This window comes from Eulemur rufifrons, chromosome 4 (genome assembly GCF_041146395.1).
Source record: "Eulemur rufifrons isolate Redbay chromosome 4, OSU_ERuf_1, whole genome shotgun sequence".
In the NCBI taxonomy this organism is placed as follows: domain Eukaryota; kingdom Metazoa; phylum Chordata; class Mammalia; order Primates; family Lemuridae; genus Eulemur; species Eulemur rufifrons.
Window position 1 is genome coordinate 72087194 of NC_090986.1, and position 7564 is coordinate 72094757.

At 37.1% G+C, this 7564-nt stretch overlaps 1 pseudogene; it reads right to left on the bottom strand.

Moving 5' to 3' along the window:
• Nucleotides 1-2639: 2639 nt before the first annotated feature.
• Nucleotides 2640-4593, bottom strand: LOC138382473 (tigger transposable element-derived protein 1-like; annotated as a pseudogene).
• Nucleotides 4594-7564: the final 2971 nt, after the last annotated feature.

Consider the following 7564-nt stretch of genomic DNA (forward strand, 5'->3'; position numbering starts at 1 on the left):
TCACAAAAAAGAGAGGCTGATCACTTTTTGTTTTGGCCTGATTAATTTACACAGGTTTAGTAAGATGTCTTAATTACAGATGTGAGACTTCCAGAGTGTGGTTAGCCAATCTGGACTTATATGGTGCTAAGCAACTACACGGCCAGAGAATTAATGTCTGTCTGGAAGCTTCATAAAGAATCTCACGTAGGAGGAGGCCAAAGTGGCAGACTAGAAGCAGCCTGCACACGCCGCTCTCAAGGAGAGGATCGAAAGTTGCATGTAGATGCCCAGCTACAGATGGATCTTCTTGGAGAGAGCCTTGTAAATCATCAGAGTAGGCGACAGGAGACACTCAGAGTGAAGGAGAGGAAGATGAGGTGAGCTACTTGACAAGATAGGAAGGTACCCAAGGGAGGCATCCATATATGGGGAAGGATCAGAAGAGAGAGCCCTGGGGGGCTCCACGCTTCCCCTGTGGACACTGCAACGTGAACTGTGAGGGTGCCCTCACCACCATTGAAGACCTCCAGACTAATCAGGGAGCTGCTTGGCTGCTATGCAGTGACATTACACTGGAGAGTGCATAAATCAACAGAACAAAGGAGAGTAGAATCCTCTGTTGAGGGTATAATTTATAATTCTTTCTTAAGGATTTGACCAATGTTTTCTCTGGGCATAAGAACACAAATCTTCAGTCTTTCAATCTGCCTTCCAAAAAATGTACAATCTATAAAATGTATTTATATTAATAATGTTTTATTCATACAAAAGGAACCTAAGGCAGGCTGAGTTTCTCCTTTTATTTAACAACTTTTCTCTGCAGCTTTTATAAGGATGTGGAGCTATTGGTGATAAACATGAGTTTACCAGAAAACCTCATTTTTTTCTGGTACTTCTCCTTTGATAAGGTGTGGTAGGCTGAATAACTGGCCCACCATGTCCTAATCCCCAGACTATGAATATGTTACATTATATGGCAAGAAGGGATTTTTGTAGATGTAAATAATTTAAGGATCTTAGATGGGAGATTATCATGGGTTATTGAGATAGGCCCAATGTAATCGTAAGGGTTATATAAAACATAGAGGAGAACGTGATGTGATGGTGGGAGCAGAGACTGATGTGCTTAGGAGATGGAAGAAGGGCCCACAGGCCAAAGAATACAGAAGTCACTAGAAGCTGATAAAGGCAAGGAAACAAATTCTCTCCTCAGATCCTCCAGAAGGAACCAGCACTGCCAACACCTTGAGTTTAACCTGCTAAAACTCATTTTGGACTTCTGACCTCCAGAACTGTGAGAGAATAAAATTTGTGTTGTTTTAAGCCACTCAATTTGTGGTAATTTGTTACAGCAGCAATAGAAATTAATACTTAAATTTAAAAAAAACTCCAAATCTTTGTGATTTCCAGGGACCTCTTTGGAAAATCCCCCAAATAATTTAGATATAAAAGACATCTTGAAAGTTTTTTCTCAATTTTAGAATCTCATCTTGAGAAGACAAAAATCAAAAGAGCTATCAGAGGAAACTTGGTAATTTACTAAAAGAGAATCATAGACACTGGAGTACATGAATAGTTTTAGCTAGGCTACTTATTAATCAGAGTGACAATGGAATACATTAAAATAAATGCAGAAGAAGTTATCATGACTTTAGCTCTTTCAGTGAGGTTTTAAAAAAGAAATAATCAAGGATATTACCAAAGCAGCCAAAGAAAATTATTCTAGTGACACACAGAATCTCTGCTACTGGAGCAGATTACATAATAACCTTTCTTACCCCTTGTTAAGAGCAGACCAAATACTACAAGATCAATTTTAATGGAAAGAAGACCAAATTCTAAGTTTTTATTAACATAATATTTGGCCATAAAGAATTCACTGAATTCTTTCTTTTTCTAAACTTATGAAATTACTTCATCAAAACTGAGCCAACTTTGCCAATTTTTTTAAACATATATCATGCTTATTTTTAGGTTCATTTTTTTGTATTTATTATAAATCAAGGCAACAAAATCATTTTCACTCCTTCTACAATTGCATATATCCACTCAAGCCTTAACCTTCACTATCTTTGTTCATGTTCTGGAACAAGATACTTAATTTTAGGACAAAATCCTCTCTCTCTTTTTTTTTTTTTCATCCTAAACACTCCATTACCTTTTATACACAGTCATATTTTTCTGCCATTCTTTTTTTAGCAGTCATAATCACTCATATTAATTTTAAATTTTAACTTAAGTAACTAACTTCTATGTAACAGAGAGAACAGGGTGCAGGAGGAGTAGAACTGTCAAAATTGAACATTTTAGTAAGTCGGCAGAGGACACCCAGTATGACTCCCTATAATTACATGTATCATTTTATCACATTCCTAAAGTGGCAGAAATGAACATTTTCATTAAAGCAATTAATTAGTTCTCAATTTTACCTCCAGGGAATATAGGCATACCTCACAGAAATTGAGGATTGGGTTCCAGACCAGCTCAATAAAGTGAATATTACAATATAGCTAATATCACAGTGAAGCTAGTAAAACAAATTTTGGTTTTTCAGTGCAAAAATTATGTTTACACTATATCGTGGTCTATTAAGTGTGCAATAGCATTATGTCTAAAAAACAATGTACCTACCTTAATTTAAGAATACTTTATTTTGCTTAAAAATGCCAATAATCATCTGAGCCTTCAGCAAGTCATAACCTTTTTGTTGGTGGAAGGTCTTCCCTCAATGTTGATGGCCACTGACTGACTGGAGTCATGGTTACTGAAGTTTGGGGTGGCTGTGGCAATTTCCGAAAGTAAGAAAGCAGTGAAGTTTGCCACATTGATCGACTCTTCCTTACGTGAAAGATTTCTCTGTAGTATGCAATGCTGTTTGGTGGCATTTTACCCACAGTAGAACATCTTTCAGAATTGGAGTCAATCTTCTCAGACCCTCCTGCTGCTTTAGCAACTAAGTTTATGGAATGTTCCAAATCCTTTGTTGTCACTTCAACAATGTTCACAGCATCTTCACCAGGAATAGATTCTATCTCAAGACACCACTTTCTTTGCTCATCCTTAAGAAGCAACTCCTCATCTGTTCAAGATTTATCATGAAATTACAACAATTCAGTCACATCTTCAGGCTCCACTTCTAGTTCTCTTGCTTTTTCTACCACATCTATAGTGACTTCCTCTGCTGAAGTCTTGAGTCCTTCAAAGTTATACATGAAGAGTGGAATCAACTTCTTCCAAAGTCCTATTAATGTTGATATTTTGACCGCCTTCCATGAATCTCAAATGTTCTTAATGACATCTAAAATGGTGAATTTGTTCTAGAAGGTTTTCAATTTGCTTTGCCCAAATCCAGCACAAGAACCACACTATCTATGGCAGCTATAGCCTTATGAAATGCATTTCTTTAATAATAAGAATTGAAATGGCTTCTTGATCCATGGGCTACAGAGTGGATGTTGGAAGGCATGAAGACTACATTAATCTCCTTTTACATCTCCATCAGAGCTCTTGGGTGAGGAGGTGCATTGTCAATGAGCAGTAATATTTTGAGAGGAAACTTTTTCTGAGTGAAGCTTTTTCAGAACTTAAAATATTCAGTAAACCACACTATAAACAGATGTGCCATCATCCAGGCTTTGTTGTTCCATTTATAGAGCACAGGTAGAGTAGATTTAGCCTAATTCTGAAGGGCCCTAGGATTTTTGAAATGGTAAATGAGCACTGGCTTCAACTTCAAGTCACCAGGCGCATTAGCCCCTAACAAGAGAGTCAGCCTGTCTTTTGAAGCTTTGAAGCCAGGCATTGACTTTTCTCTATCTATGAAAGGCCTAGATACCATCTTTTTCCAATAGAAGGCTAATTCATCTACATTGAAAATCTGTTGTTTAGGGTAGCCACCTTCATTAATTATCTTAGCTAGATCCTCTGATAACTTGCTTCAGCTTCTCCATCAACACTTGCTGCTTTGCCTTGCACTTTTATGTTATAAAGATGGCTTTCTTCCTTGAATCCAATGAAGCAATCTCTGCTAACTTCAAACTTTTCTTCTGCATCTTCCTTACCTCTCTCAGCCTACATAGAACTGAAGCGAGCCAAGGCTTTGTTCTGGATTATGCTTTGACTTAAGGGAATGTCATGGCTGGTTTGATCTTCTATCCAGACCACTAAAACTTCCTGGATATCAGCAATAAGATTGTTTCTTTTCTTTTTTTTAATCATTTGTGTATTTTGTGAAATAGAACTTTTTAAAAAATTATTTTATTGTTATTTCAAAGTATTACAGAGATACAAATGTTTTCAGTTACAAAGATCACTTTTGTAATGCTTGAGTCAGGGTCATAAGGTGCTCGTCACCCAGATAGTGTTCATTGTACTCATTAGGTAGGATTTCACCCATCCCTTCCCCCCGCCCCCTTGATTGATAGGAATAGAACTTTTGAAGAACTTTTCCTGTGCATTTACAACTTGGCTAACCGTTTGGTATAAAAGGTCTAGTGTTCAGTCCATTTTGGTTTTCCACATGTCGTCGTGACTCACCTTAATCATTTCTAGCATTTGGTTCAAAGTGAGAGATGGGCAACTCTTCCTTTCATTTGAAAATTTAGAGGCCATTTTAGGGTTATTAACTGGCCTAATTTCAATATTGTTGTGTCTCAGGAAATAGGGAGGCCCAAGAAAAGGGAGAGAGATGAGAACGGCCAATTGTTGTAACAGTCAGTGTTTGGAGACATTTTGATTGTCATGTCTGGTGGAAGGAGGGGCAGTGGTAGAGTAGACGGCAGGGATGCTTCTAAATATTCTACAATGCACAGGACAGTCCTCGCAACAAAGAGTTTACTTGGTCTAAAATGTCAATGGTACCTTTGTTGAGAAACCATGCTTAACATGATCTCAAGGTATAGCCATGCTGCAACATATTACAATAAGCAGCAAAGATGTGTATATGTGTATATATACACATACATATATTTTCGTATATATGTAAAACTATGCTCACTGACCAATGTTTAGTATTCTCTTTGTAGAAATTATCCAAATATCCAAAGATTATTTACTAATTAATAATAGTCTGTGTTCCTTTATTATCTAAGAATTTATCTAAGAATCTTGAAAATTATGTGAAAACTGTTGCACGATAGACTACCATCACTGTTGGTATAAAAATTATCAGAAATATAATCCCATTTAATTGAATACATAATTTTATATTTTTCATAATCCAAAACTTGATGTGGAAGTATATTGGTTTATCTGATCAATAAAACAGTATAAGGGTTTTGGGAAATTCAGATTAAATTGTTTATTGATGAGCAAACAATTAGAGATTTATTGTGACATGTTTTCTTGTATTATATTCTACACAGATAGTGTCAGGGAGAAGACAAGTGGCTGTTTTTAAACCAAAGTGATCAAACAAGTCTAATATGTCCAAAGATTCACTTTGATTACATAAACTTGTACTGTCCTATAAAAATATTTCTGAGGTAGGAGTTTCTGATAGTCTTGTTTGTGTTTTTATTTGTTGGAGATGAGAATAATGGCATAAAGTATTAGAACTTTAGTTTGTTTTCCAGGAATTCTTAGAATATTAGATTTATGTAAGGGTTTGTTATTCTCTATGAAACAATCAGAACAGAGCTCCTTTGTGAGGCTTCATAATCTATTTTATTAATACATTCCAGATGTAGTTAAATATTTTAAGCTCATGCAGCAAAAGAGAAAGGGTTTCTCTCATACCTAGACAAATATCTGGCCTCTTGAGTTCTACCACATCAACCGTAAATTAAAAGTAAAACCAGAATCACAACTGACAGGCCCACATCTCAAACAGATGTTTCCCTTTCCAGGGGGTACATTTTAAAATTGATATGAGCTCACCAAGAATTGACAAACAAAAATATTAACAAACCACATTTTCTACTTCTTCCCAGATCTACATCATCCATTTGGGCATCTTGGTGGAATAACCCCCAAACTGTCAAAATATTATCTTCAAAATGTTAACATGTGATTCTCATACACACATAGAATGAGCACGCATTAAGGATTTCTTTAACTCATTGATGAGGGAAGCAGTAGGGTGTTGAAGCTCATTCAAAACACATCTGGATATTGAGTATTCAAAGGCAATGAAAAAAAGAATGTTGGAATAAGATTACTAGGTTAGATCCAAAACTGATTTATGCCTGACAATGCAATAAAAGTATAACCTTTGGGGTTATTTCTTCTGTTCAGAATGCATTTCATCACTATCAGAAAAAAATCTCCAAGTTACCGTGTAACTTCACAGAGCCTGGGCCCTAATCAATAGTGTTACTATATAGCACGACAAAAAAAATTCATTGTCCTGAAGAATTAAATAATCCCTGCATGAGTATCTCAGACAATGATTCAATATGACATTGAGTCAGGACAAGCAGTCATCCTTTTACAGTCGTCTCCCCTTATCCATGGGAGATACATTCTAAGACCCCCCCGCCCCCAGTGGATGTCTGTAGTTGTGGATAATGCAGGAACCTACATATATTATGTCTTTTCCTACACATACATACCTATGACAAAGTTTAATTTATAAATTTGGCACAGTAAGAGATTAACAGTTATAACTAATGAAAAAATAGAACAATTATAACAATACGCCAGCATCATGACTCTTGTGCTTTGGGGCCATTATTAAGTAAAATAATGATCACTTGAATCTAAGCTCTATGATACCACCATGGTCAATCTAATAACTAGAGGGCTCCTAGTGACTCAGGGCAGGTGGCAACACTGGATGAAAATATGATTCATGTCTTGGGCAGGATGGAGCAGGGTGGCAGGAGATTTCATCACTCTTCTTTGAATGTTAAAATTTATGAATAGTTTGTTATTTGAATTTGTCATTTAATATTTTTGGACTGTGGTTGACCATGGGTACCTGAAACTGCAGAAGGTGAAACTGTAGATAAGTGAGGACAATTGTACCTTATTTGCAAGTTTTTTGTTAATTTTCTTAATACAAGATGCTCTGGTCGTTGGGCCCAGGGAACTTGTGGGGACATGTAGATGTTCAAGATCTGGGCCGGTGGCTCATGCCTGTAATCCTAGCACTCTGGGAGACCAAGGTGGGCGGATTGTTTGAGCTCAGGAGTTCGAGACCAGCCTGAGCAAGAGCGAGACCCCATCTCTACTAAAAATAGAAAGAAATTATATGGACAGCTAAAATATATATAGAAAAATTAGCCAGACATGGTGGCGCATGCCTGTAGTCCCAGCTACTTGGGAGGCTGAGGCAGAAGGATTGCTTGAGCCCAGGAGCGTGAGGTTGCTGTGAGCTAGGCTGATGCCACGGCACTCTAGCCTGGGCAACAGAGTGAGACTCTGTCTCAAAAAAAAAAAAAAAAAAAAGATCTGGAGGGAGAGGTCTGTTTCATGCATTCAACAGAAATATTTGACCTTTATTATGGACCAGGCACTGCACTAGGCCCTGGAGGGATACCCATGAACAAACATACAAAACTCTCTGATGGCCCTTACATCGTAGCAGGGGAGGTGGATGATAAGCCAGATGTGTTCCTATATTAGGTGGAGATAAGGGCTA